At 38.0% G+C, this 13763-nt stretch overlaps 1 long non-coding RNA gene across 2 annotated transcripts in view; it reads right to left on the bottom strand.

Annotated features, from left to right (window-relative positions):
- The window catches only part of LOC135728179 (uncharacterized), a 113152-nt gene extending 100138 nt beyond the window's left edge, over window positions 1-13014 (bottom strand). The window contains exons 1-2 of one of the 2 annotated variants that reach the window (XR_010525421.2): window positions 12900-13014; window positions 11092-11267 (exon numbers count right to left, since the gene is read on the bottom strand). This is a non-coding gene — a long non-coding RNA (uncharacterized lncRNA). Of the gene's footprint in view, window positions 1-11091; window positions 11268-12541; window positions 12703-12899 lie in introns of those variants that run through there. The other variant, XR_010525422.2, reaches the window with a different exon arrangement.
- Between the last annotated feature and the right edge of the window lie 749 nt (window positions 13015-13763).

Genomic DNA, 13763 nt, shown 5'->3' with positions numbered 1-13763 from the left:
TTAAAATAAATTATAGTACGCACACAGTTGATGGTACCCATTGACTTTCATTGTGGGAAAAACCAATACTATGGAAGTCAATGGGTACCATAAGCTTTGTGTTTACCATCTTTAACTCTTTCCCCACCAGCATTTTTTCTAAACTTACCATTGTCAGCATCATGGCCTAGAGGTTAGCACATCAAATTTTGTAACCCAGAGGTTGGTGGTTCGATTCCCACAGCTGGCAGGAAGTGACTGAAGTGTTTCGGTGTTGCAGTGACAGTTGCACAGTATTTGTGTCTGTGCAGTGTGGCAGGGTAAAATGCAAATACAGTCATGTCTCTTTCACTTTTTCTTTTATTGGTCAAAATCCCCAAAATAACAATATTTGACTGCAAAACTTTAAAGAAAAAATGTGTAAATTTTTTGGTTTTGGATGTTATTAGAATTAAGAAATTTTACTTTAATTTTACCTTTTTGGTTTGGCAGCCGCTGCTGCCAGTCATTTGACCATTTTTACGAAAACAAAATTTGCAGTGTAGAAATATACAAAGTTAGTGATAAGAACTTACCAGCCGTGATTTACATTCTGATGCGCGCTTACTGTGTTGTATAAGGTAATTAAATCACATCGGGTTTGAAGATTTGTTGCTACTTCACCATTGCACTGTCATTTATGTGTATCATCTCTAGCACCTTGTGGCTCGAACATAATTGTGTTCGGCTGCTATTTTCAAACATTAAAGTTTTCAAAACATTTCCCCACATGTAATGACGGGGAATGAAGCTATCCAATCATTGCAGTGGGCGTTAACTTCCAGGTCTTTAAAGCGGCCCGCCCCACAAAACAGCATTTCTCAAGCCAGCCTCAAAACCAGGGTACAAAATAGCCTATTAATTATTGCTTTTAATATTTTTGAATGTAAAAACCATGCAAACGTCATAAATCAGTCCATCCAGACAAACGCTATTATGCGATCGTATGATTTAGCACATAATTAGTCAAAGTCCGCATATTTATGCGGGGGGGGGGGCGCATTTTTCAAATACGCTGCACTTTCGCAGCATAAATTGCAGATTTCCTTGTTCAGAACCTGCGGGGCTTGCATGATTTCATAATCCCCGCATTTTCGTAGCAAAAATTACATATATCTTTGCAGAAAGTTGAAAAATGTTGCATTTACCTCACACAATCGCAGCCATGTCCCATGTTGCCATGGAAGCGTTATGAAGTGGCGTAATTATGAATTTTCATTATCATTGAAAAACTGCAAAAGCTGAAAACTTTGAAAAAATTTTGCATGTTCCCGCAATTTAATCGCAAAAAATTGCATAAATATTCTGCATATTCCATCGCATTTTTTTTAAGAAAACGTGCTGCAAGATCAAGGATTTTTGCCCGCAAAAAACTCTGTGTTTTTCTGGAAGGACTGATAAGTAGATGTCACACAACAGTATAAAACAATAAAAACAGCTGATTCTTTAATTAAAATATCTTCTTTTGTGTTCAACAGAATAAAGAAACTCATAAAGGTTTACAAAAACATAAGGGTGGGTATAAATGATGACATAATTTTAATCTTTGGACAGGCATTTGAATAACCTCTACAACAGCAGTCAGTCTTCAAAAAGCTTTAAGAAAATGAACAGAAAAACATCTTTAAAATACACTCCCCAAAAAAAGAAGGTACAAAATTGTCATTGGGGTGGTACGTTTTCCAAAAGTATAAAAAGATTTATATTGGTATCTCAAATGTACAAAATGTTACATATTATGTACTTTTTAAAAGGTAATTTCTCAGTGACAACTTTTGTACCTTTTTCTGAGTGTATCATGAAAGTAATTTGTATACATAATGACTATCTTTACACAAAGTTTCAAACTTGTCACCGCACATGTCTAAATATGTAGCTTGAGATTTATTGAATTACAGATTAAAACATGGGTCTGTTCTTCACATGATGTTATCATGCGCTCCATAAGACCTACTCAAATGGAACGATTTCGTGGTACTCTCTCTGTTTCAGTTTGTCCTTCTTTTTATCTGGAACTTGACAGATGTAGTCACAGTGAACTGTTATTGTAAGGAAAAAAAACTAATTCTTTCAAAATTTTGTTTCGTTTTTGAGTGAACTGTCCCTTTAATGTGGCATTCCTGTTCCTCTAGACTACAACTCCAAAGGTCATCCTCCTCTATTTACTTCCAAATAGATGCTTCCGATTGTACCTTAGCGGCCTGAGTTCAATACGGATGAAATTACCTCTCTCACCCCCAAAACAGATACACACCTGCCTTGATACGAAATCTCAACAGAGATAGGCTTTAAAGACCCCTGCTGCTTCTTTTAACTCTCTTCCCAGAACCTTTGTTGATAAGCCACGGAAGTCTATAAAGCCAAAAACTTTTGGCACCATTTTTTTTTATAGTGTTTACCTGCCTGTACTCTCCATCCCCTACGGATTTAAATGGATGGCACGCCACTTGATCGGCATGCAAATGTGACCGCTTTTAACACACTGGGACCCCACTGATCAGACAGACCGCCGACTGTGCCGATGCATGTCTCCGCAGGCCAAGAAAGTGCACATTTGGCAAGCTTAGGCGGGCTTGCATTCGCGCCCGCCATACCGCGCAGAAACAGCAGAAGTCCTGTCATCAGACACCCAAAGTCTGGGTGAAGCATGTGATGGCAGAGCAGCTCCCGCCGCGTGCAGGCTGGTACAGGGAGCGAGAAGTCAATACTGGCTGGCGAGCTCTCATTCGCATGCCAGGCAGGGTGCAAACCGCATCAGCATTCCTGTACCTGACACATATTTTGCCACCCGGCATAGCAGGAAAAACAGCGAGGGTGAGATAGTAGGTGTGTGCATGTGCATACGTGCACTTGTGTGTGAGAAACGCATGTGTGTGCGTGTCGAACTGTTTATATCTGTAAGAGTCAGATGCGTTGCGCCTCAACAGGATGTTGTAACACAGCTAGTTGACATGGTGCGGTTGTTTGTGAACCATGAGAGGTTTGGGTGCGAAACAGATGTCAACGTTGAAAAAAGCGTTAACCCATGATCAGTGAAAGCCGTGCCATGCTGGGTTTTTTGATGGTGTATTTACTTCATGTTGCGTAACTGTGACAAATAGGAAAAGAAACGTTAGTTGACACATGCCGACCACTCGGCCTTCGCCAGTCTCGACAGCCCCATGGCATATGTTCGCAAAATTAAGTGTACAAGTTTTAATATTCACAGTCTGCGTTCACAGGCATCACATCATTACGGTTTCATTATGTTTGCTAATATACAGTCATGTGGGAAGAGAAGTTGTTATGATTACATTAATTTCTGTCCTCAGTGCGTGCCGAATAAAAAAAACTAAATCGGGAGAATAACCACTAGGATTAAAGTATCGCTATATAATAAAAAAATCCAAAAATTAAAAGATAGATAATAGATAATTATAGATAATAAAATACAAATGTACCCTCTTTTTCATTTGAAATATTTTGATATAAAATGTTTTCATGCAAAATGTGCATTGCATCAATAAACAAATGTTTGGTAAATAACAAAATAAATGTCACAATCACAACAGGTCCTATTTTATAAAAGTCTACTTGTGGAAAACCACAAGGATCTCCTCCGTACTATAATGACCTTTCATTGTATGAGGTAACCATGCAAGGATCCATGCAACATTGCTGGTGCATGACAGTTATTCGCCACCGGGGGCAGGGTGGGCTCACTCATTCGCCTCTCAGAGGAAAGTTAAACCCATCAAGGGCCATAGGGTACCATCTTCCCCTCGGTGGAGTGGACCGTAACTACCACCCTCCCGTGACTCCCTGCCCTCTTCAGGGCTGTAAAAATGTCAGGTGTAATCACTACCCTCCCAAAGTGCTTCATCCTCATAATGAGAACCCCCTCCTGCTTCCGTAACCTGTTAATGCCAATATCCTATCAGCCTCCCGACAGTCACCTCTGCCTCATGCTCATCCTCGGGGTCACCTGAAACGGTTAAAAATGTCGTAAGCCCATGACGTTCTTGGCTCACCTCCCCTTCCCTGTCGGGTCACACAATGGCTCTCATTGCACCTGTCACTCAATGCCACTCCTTCCCCATCTATAATTTATCGCATTTAATTATTGTGCCATTGTCGACGCCGGCTGCTCTTGCCGCGCGTGCCGTCCCCTCCTTCCAGTGCTGGAGGAGCAGCTCATTGGTTTTGTTGTGTGATGCATCATTGACTGTTTTTACAGAGAAGCAGACGCGGCGCTGGATTAGCCCTCCAGGCACGATGCACATACATTAGTTGCACTCGTGTCGGCTCCAGTGCCAGGCTGTGGAAAGCGCAGGGGGAAGCGGGGTCCCACTGAGACCGGGAAAGGGGGAATTCGGAACAACATGGGGCTCAGATCATTCTAGTAATGGGATCATTTCTTACAGGCGCACATTCATAGCCGGCGATCACAGATCCATAACGCTTTCCGGCTTTTGGAGTGGGGGAGTATTTGGAGGGTGTAAAAAATTTGTTTAGTATTTATGCTTAGTTAAAAGTGATTTTACAAATTTTAAGCTGCCTTATTTTATGCTAGTAACCCTAGATTTATGTTTCATTTCAAACAACAGTCTATTCAGCACTTCTAATTTTTTCTGTCCTTGTTCATTTTAATACATTTAATTAACTGATCTTTACATTTAATCAAGGTATTGTTTGCCATACAAGCTTTCATAGACTCCCTGTGCATCGTATGAAAAGATCCACAGATCTGCTCTGTAGTCATGCAAGAAATCTCAAAGCAAGAACGTTAATAATAATAATTTTATCATTTAACATTTTCAATTGTGGAAAAGTGCCAATTTTCAGCTGAAAAATCAAGATTTGCATTTTGTTTAAAATACACCTTATTCTGTAAATAAATGACACTACATTTGTTCTCGACAGATTGTCTCTGGCACAGTGTCAAGTATGTTAACACATTGTGTTGGCGTGGCTTGGGCTGTGAAGTCCATGGCTCATTTGGCCTAATGACAAACCTGCAGACTTTGTTGCATCTAAGCACCAGCTGAAGATTTTGATCGAAGGTGTCAAGCATGACCCATAATCTATCCGAAAAGCCCAAATCCAATGATAATCTAAACCTTTAGTTTTCACATTAACATATAGCCTACATTAAATGTCAAGCACTAAGGGGTGGTTTCCCAGACATGGATTAGACTAGTCCTAGACTAAAATAAATTTAAGAGCTGTCCAAACTATAAACAACTTGCACTGACATATCTTAAAATACATCAGTGCCATTTGTTTCGCTTCAAAATGCACACAAGTAATGTTTTTCGGAAGGCATATTAAAACTAGTTATATTTCCTAATTACACTAAGGCCTAGTCCTGGTTTAAGCTAATCCCTGTCCGGGAAACCACCCCTAAATGTTAAAGATTTGTTGGTTCAATTTAAAAATTTTGTTGGACCAGATCGTAAGATTTCGCCCAGTACTAGCGCGCCAAACAGGAGTCTTTAAGGAACCTAAAGTTTAGCATTGAAATAATTAAATGCATAAAGTCCATAAAGGCCCAATGTAATACAACAGTTGGTACAACTTAAAAAAGAAAGTTACCTGGTTGCCTTAAAATATTGAGTTAATCCGACTCAAAAATGTTTGTTGACACAACTTTTTGAGTTAACTTATATTTTTAAGTATGTTCAAATAAAAATTTTAATGCAACTGGGTAACTTACTTTTTTTTGCAGTGGGCCATTATAGACTTTATGCATTTAATTCTGTCCATGCTAAACTTCAGGTTCCTAATGGTCCATTCACACCAGCCGCGGTAGAGGCGGCAAAAACGTGCTATTCGCATGTAGCTGGACGCTTGAACATTTGAGTTTACTCGCTTCATTGAAATTCTAGTCATTCGAGACATTCACATGGAAATTTGCATCATGGGAGGGGCTTCTGCAACTCCGCTGAGACTCCGCTTGCTTCCTGTAATCACACCACTACTACAGCAAGGTCCTGATTGGTTAACGCGGCGTGGAAATCTGCCGAAGTTCAGATTTTTCAAATTGCGGGTTTCCTGCTGCACGCTTAATTTGCGCAGAATGCGCGTTTCGCACCGCAGGATGCATAATCGCGTTTTTGCATTGACTTAGCATCTCGCGCTTGCCGCCACTACCGCGTCTGGTGTGAACCCTGCATTAGAGACGCCTGCTTTGATGAGCTAATAATGGGCTAAATCTTACGATCTAAAAATTACAAATGACCTGGATAACCCAAAAAAATCTACTTCAACCAGCTTGGCAGCCTCACATAAAAAAGGCCAAAGGCTGACATAAGCACTTTTTTAATTTCTTAACTTTTACGTTATGGACACACCTGGCAGGACAAAGTCGTGTGACAGTACTGACAAACATCATAAACATCACACCGCTTAAAGGCATCTATGACAGAAATGACCTTAATTGGTCAAATGTGAGAACAGACAGACAGACTGGAAAAGAGTAACACATGTGTTTAATGCTCTGACGTCCCAGTAACCTCTGACCTGGCGATGGCCGCGGGCTGAACGACGGTTATGACAGCGGCTTTACAGAGAGCTCGTGCGCTGACTGAGTTAATTGTGCATGTGATGAGAGCGTTTGGACTTTAAAAACCTATGCATGGGGAATTGAGTTTTACTGTCCATGCAGTTCCTGCATTGCAGTTCTCTCTCAGGGCGTGTGTTACAGCAGAATGGGTCAGACGGATAGATACTATATGTATAAAGATTGTATTAAATTCTTAAATATGGTCTCTAAAACTATGATTCAGATATCTACTACAAAAGTCTCAAATGTGATCTCAAATAGTAAAAAAAATCCCCTGCACCTGGCATGAAATCCAGATGAACAGGCAGTCATTTTATTTGTTTGTTTATGGCACACTTTTAAAAATAAAGGAACTTAAAACTGAATTAATTGTACTAATATATCAAACTACAAATTACAAAATTGCTCATCACTTATTGCATCAGATCTTATTGCATTTAAATTTTAAGAAAAGTTTACTTAAATACACAAACAGATGAGTTTGCCTTATTATAATAGCACACATATTTTCTGTAGTTCCTTAGGAACCCATTTCAGCCTCAACTTATTTATTCATATATTCATGTATTCATGAATAAAAATGCTTGTACATTGTAATTAATGCACACGTGTGACGGCCGTATTATGCTTTTTTTAATCAACACAGTAGTCTAATAGCTCTCGGTGAAGTTTAAATTACAGGTGGGTGTTAAATCAATAAGACGGGTGGAGTTTGATTTAGTAGAATATATAGAGGAGAAACTATGGAGGCTATAGCAGGTACAGTTTCCTAATTCTTGCATTTGCCACATCTACCCTGAACAGCACAGCTATGCCATGCCAATGTACACACACCCTGAGCAGATTCCTTACACAGCTGTTACAACACAGCAGTGTTCAAAAGTATCCACAGCAAACCAGCACAGCTAAGAAGAGAACTTGAACTTCCCAGAGGAGTGATGTTAGTCTAACAGCTGACAGAGGGCTGCTTTACCGACTGACATACCACAGCACCCGAGTCATTCCTGGGGATTTGCCGACCTAAGCAAAGTGCAATGAAGTGGATGAATGGACTTTATAAAGTAAATATGAACAGGAATGAGAAAGAAAGAAAAAAAGAAAGAAAGACCACAGATCCATGCAATCGATTCTTTGCTAAGTTCCACCTTAAAAAGATGTTACTGACTGATCCTACCTTAGCAACCTTAGTTGCCCATAGCTACAGGGGTGAAATGTGGGAACAATTCTTGGGTATCGATGTAAGAAGTCTAGAGCAAGATTTCTCTGAGGTTTTGCCATTCTATCAGATATAAGGTTTAGCTCTTTTTCTATGTCTATGTACCATGTTTTTTTACAGATTTTTTTAAGGCTAAAACGTTGCTTGGGCAGTTGTAACAGTGACACAAAGTCCTCAAAAAGAACATTTAATTTTTTTAGGGTATTTCTCCTTAACCACTTTCTACACTTTATTTTAAAGTTTTAAAAATGAAGGTTTTATATCACACGGAATTTATCATAAATAATTGGGTATTAAAATCCCCCAAATAATTCAATTATAGATTAAGACTACATCAAAATTCAAATTTTACTTAAAGTCAGATATTAAATGTGTTCTCAATTTGGCACACCACAGAAATCTGCTATTAACCACCCATCCAAATCCGAATCACATAATAAACAAAATAAGTAACTAAAATCTTGGAAAAATAGTTAAGATTCTCTGCTCTCAAATGGTGGGGGCGTTGTACACACACCCAAAGCAGATTCCTGTCCGCTGTTCGTGCTGTAACCACGCCCACTCGCGGAAAAGTATCCGTCCGTCTCTATCAACTTTAAAATACCGCTACAAGCTGAATTGATGCTCGCGATTGTGTTATGGGCGGAGCCACGCGCGGTGGCTCAAGTCCGTCATCGAGTATCCGTTTTAGCCCTGCCCAAATAATAATTTTAAAACGATAGTTCGCCTAAAAATAAAAAAAGTTCTCTCATCATTTACTCACTGTCATTAAGTAACAAACCTGTTAAATTTCTTTGTTCTGATGAGCATGAAGATATTTTGAGGAATGTTTGTAAACAAACCATTCATGTGCCCCATTCACTTCCATAGTATTCTTTTTTCCTACTATGGTAGTGAATGGGGCTCACAATTCAGTACTACACACAGTTCACAGTCTTTAAATACATTATCAATACATTTCTAACATTTATTATGTGTTAAGAAACAATTCTCTGAAATAACTTTACAAAGACTTTTTAAATTTTACTCTTCATGGACAGCACATAATTTATTCCTTTTTTTTTCTGTAAAGTACGTCTAAAAGTACAACACAAATAAGCATAGCAAATATTTAATAAGACAAACATTCAAGCTTTGACAGCATTGGCCTGTAAATGACATCATTTTCTTTCCTCAATGCCACTGACAGATCTACAGCAATGCATTGACAATTCCTGTACTTTGTGAGTCTAATGTGACTTTTTCACATGGTCACTCTGAGGTCATCGGGGGATCGCACTACCCTTAACATTTCATTCTGGTCTGAAGTAATAATGACTAATAATAGCTCTCTGTTGTGTCAGCCTGTAGCCTACAGATTCCCGATTCTATTACAAATGCATACAAGGACGAGTAACCGGCAGGTGAATTACTGAAGTGGACAAAACACTTCCCACACACACTATGATGCGATCTGTCCGCCCAAGATGGGTGAAGGTTTGTGAACTCAGCTAAATTCTGACAATGACCACACAGATGGAGAACAAATCAGTTTGTAGATGAACAAAATTCCTAGTTCAACATTCTCTTTAATGTGCATAAGTGAAAAAATAGCATGCTAATAGTATTCGTCCCTTTTATCATGAGTGCTGAATAGTTTGTACTAATTTGCATTACACTAGTGGATATATCAAGCATAAAATATTTGAAAAGCCTTTGAACTAAAGGCCCAACCTTTGTTATTTTTTCATGACAACATAAAGCTGCATAAAGAGTAGACAATAAATAATCACATAATCAATAAAATTAGGGAAGTTAGCCAGTGATAAGTCACATATAAATATTGTATTCCTGTTTCTGTAAACGTATTAGTGCTCAGACAAACGTTTTCATTTATCTACAGACAGCAGGCGCTGAAACCAAAAACTAAGCTTGATATTCCACTTTATTTCACAGGATGACCACCACAGGCGGTAGGAATTTAGAAGGTAGACTGTCAGGACAATTGGTAATGCTAGTCTGAATATGTAGCTTTCCAAAGCACATTGATATGCAGAAGAGTGTGAATTGGGAATGAGAGAGAGAGAGAGGAAAAAACAGGAGCTGAGAGATCTTTTTACACCTAGATTGGAGACTGTGTATACCCGAGCCACAGAAGTGCCACCAGACTTTATCTGCTCTCTCTCTCTCTTTCTCTCTCTATGTTTGTGAATGGCGTGAATGAGAAGCAACGGTTTAAAGAAGATCCATCTGCTATAGTATAAAAAATAAATTCACTGCTACAGCATAATTCAGCATTACTGCTAAATACTTGTAAGCATTTGAATTCGTTCAATTGTTCACACCAGCCTTCTTTTTATATTTTTATATAAATAATATATTTTATATTAAACGCGTGTTTACTTAATAAACACACTGCATTGAACTATTTAATGAGAAAGGTACATTTTCATGTCACTTTTCTCTGCTTTTCTCTTCATTACTTCACTTTCAAGAGCTGCGACCTCCAACATGGACAAAACGTGACCGAGCGCTGCGGGGATGCTGTGGGCGGGGCCGCATCGTACCATTGGCTCGTACTATTCCCGCTCGCGTATTATTGGCTGCTAATGACATCATGCGCTAGAGTAATGACATCATGTTGTAGAGACGCCGTAAGGCGAGAGATGCTTGGCTGACTCCGACGCAGTCTGAGCTCACTCTATCCTAGACTCGCCGTAAAGAGTTAGGGGGAAATGATAGGATTACTCAACCCAAACTTTGATTTAATGAAAGAAAAGCTGTAATGCCGCTGTAAATGTTTTTCATGGTTGGTTTGGGCTCGCCTCGTGCAATCCAGTCAGACCTAGGGACGCTGTCCAGCTCCACACTTGCTGAAAAAACACTGCTCCGCTACACAAGCCCGTCATAACCGCATCAAAACCATCCGTGTGTTTTATTTATATTACTATTACCTTGGGGTTCGTCGAAATCCGACCAGCCTTGTGTAAAATCTGTATGTGTCAATCAACTGCGACTCGACTGAAATGTTCCCGCAAATAAATAAATACATTATCAAACAATGCACAATGATGCTGAGCAAGTTTCATAGCCAATGACAATGCCTGATGCACAGAAACCAGTCTGTCTTGATTATATTAGGCTACTGTACGGAACAACGTGTACTGACACATTAACGACCATTAACTACTATATTAAGAGACAATATTAGGCTTTATAATAGCCTACTTATTAATGTACATTGAAATTGGTAAAAAATATAAGTTCACAAAGGACTGCTTTATAATGCTTTAAAATGTTACGTTTTATTAGAGTCATCAACAGCCTTACTTACCTTAAATTTGTAGATTATGGTCGGACTTCTTTTTATGATATATATTCCAGTAATCCCAGACAAAAGTTATATTCCACTATTGAGAGATAAGTGTGTTCAAGTATCCTTAAAAGGCTGTCCCTGGACAACAGACGAAATCCATTATCCACAATCCAAAAGCTGAATATGCGTTTGGCCTATAACATGAGAAATATAATTGTAAGTTTAACACAGTATAAATGATTTAAAATTGAGTTCTCTTTATAGCATTGGGCAAAGAAAAAAAGTTGATGAAAATCTTTAGAAAATAATGTAATATTTACCATGTCATGTTAAAGCCTAAAGACTTTCCAAGTGGGCCTTATTGTAGTTTGAGGCATACAGTATTAAGTTTGTCTTAGTCTGAGCTAAAAAAAAAAATGCTTTTAATTAAATAGCTTATAAAGCATTTACATACATAATTTTATTCGGTGTTTGTCATTATATCATTCAAGTTAAAACTGATCCACCATGCATTGTATATCAATCTCTTATGCATTTGTCTGATATATATTGAAGCAAAAGATGTTTCTGTGAATGATGTAAAAAGTTTGTCAAAAGTTAACTATTGCGTGTCTAGAATACTAAACGTACAATAATTCAAAGTCACAAAAAATATATATGTTTATTTTCAATTTTTCTGTATTTTCAAGAAAAACGTGATGGGACATAAATACAAAAACATAATTTGAAATGTTTAATAAAAACAATGTTTAATAAACCTTTTCATTTTTATACTGTTCTTCATGGAAACAAAGGAAAAGTTTCTTCATTGCTCTATTTTAACATTAACACTTATTTTAACAAGTGTTAATAATAATATTATTAGTAATTATTTACAGAAAATATTATTAAATCGCTTCATCATGTTAACTAAGTTTTTTTGCTTTTAGTTAGGTACATAATTTTGGTTATAAGGTGGTTTCTCTCTATATGGATAACTGAAGCAAAGTTTTGCAAAACAACACCATCCGTTAAAATATTAATGGTAAATATGAGGTATTTTTGAGCAATAAATGTCAAAATTGATCACTTAAAACAGCTCTTCATTTTCTCATTTGGCAGCTGCAGAACAAAGAAACTCCATCGTGCCTTTCTAAGTTCGGTAACAAAGGACTAAGAGCGACTGCTGAATGTACCTGTTGCTCTTTCACACAATCCAAACATTTTATGGTTAAGATGCATCAACCCTTCATTCAGAAATGCTCACAAGCGGCACACAAGCGTCAATAACATTAATAGTGAACGATTTAATCTATAAGAACACAATAAAACACTCAAGTATGCGTAATGTATCAATAGGTCTCCATGATAATTGAAGATATCCATCACGAGATTTCAGACCGCATGTATACATTATAACGTAGATATTAACAACAACAATGCGTAGTGCTCATTTGTTACAAAATTGGTTGCAAATAAAATGTATTACTTCTCGCGCGTAATTTTCCGTCAACTTCCTTCGCCAATCAACTTTTGACAGCTTTGTCTTCTTCCTGCGTCATCCTTACAGTCCCACATGACACAAAAGTGCAAAATAACTTTTACGCTTTATCAACGAGATCCTTTTTGTTTTGCCCTTAAGTTTCTCGATATTTCATCTTCATATTTAATTTGTGCATCTAGAGTCGCCCTTCAAAGCGCCCCGCTGAACAAAGGAGCGCTCCTCTTTGTGTTCAACTTTGCGAGCTGACGTACACTAACTCTTGGAGAAGTTTAAAAGATGAAATTCACAGACGTGATGTATTTGAGCCTAAAACAAGCGGGATGAGCGCGTGCGAGTAACTCACCTGAGTATTTTGCGAGGTCTTGTTGTAAAGTCGCGTCCACGGAAAAACTTTTAGAGTGCATATTTGGGTTGTGTTGATGGGTCCCTTTGTCTACACGTGTGAAGGGGGTTCTTGGCCGCGCCTTGTTCATTTCAGTTCGAGTCCCGCCCTCTACATATAACTAAATAACAACAAAGAGAGCAAGTTACTGGACTACTCGTGGATATCCGACAAATTAATAAATTAGGAATTTTGTTGACCTGAATAGTACGAACAAAGTCCCTCAAAACTGAAAGTGCAAAAGTGCGTATTTGTGTCTTAATTATGCGGGAACATTAATATTCCTTAAGGATTTGCACTATAGTATTACATTAGTTACTTATTGTACCCCAAAGTTTATTTTTCCATTAAATGAATTTTGAAGGCGCATTCTAAGTCTACTATTATATCAAGTTAATGTATTTATTTATTTACAGAATGTAAATAATTATTTATAACCCATATGCATATTTATAACCCATATGCAGTGCATATTTAGGCTAAAACGCCGTATTGTTGAATAAACTGTTGCATAATTTAACCAGTGTCTGGATTTACGCACAACATTTATAATAGGAAAAGTTATAGAAAAAGTTTATTTTACATGTAACAGTAAACTAATACATTAAGAACAACCGTAATATTATATAATCAACTAGATCTCACACATTAAACAAAGAATTTGCACTGGTTTGCATTCACAAGCGCACATATTGCGTATTCAGCTGTATGATGTTAGCCTGTGCGTCATAATCAGCACGTGTCACAGTAGCTACTGTTGTGGCAAATATGATACGGTCATTCAAAACAGTTAATGATGTCTGCATTGAGCTGCAGTGAATGGAG

This window comes from Paramisgurnus dabryanus, chromosome 13, assembly GCF_030506205.2.
Source record: "Paramisgurnus dabryanus chromosome 13, PD_genome_1.1, whole genome shotgun sequence".
Lineage (NCBI taxonomy): Eukaryota > Metazoa > Chordata > Actinopteri > Cypriniformes > Cobitidae > Paramisgurnus > Paramisgurnus dabryanus.
Note: the sequence above shows the minus strand (reverse complement) of the source record. Positions and strands in the feature narration are given on the sequence as shown.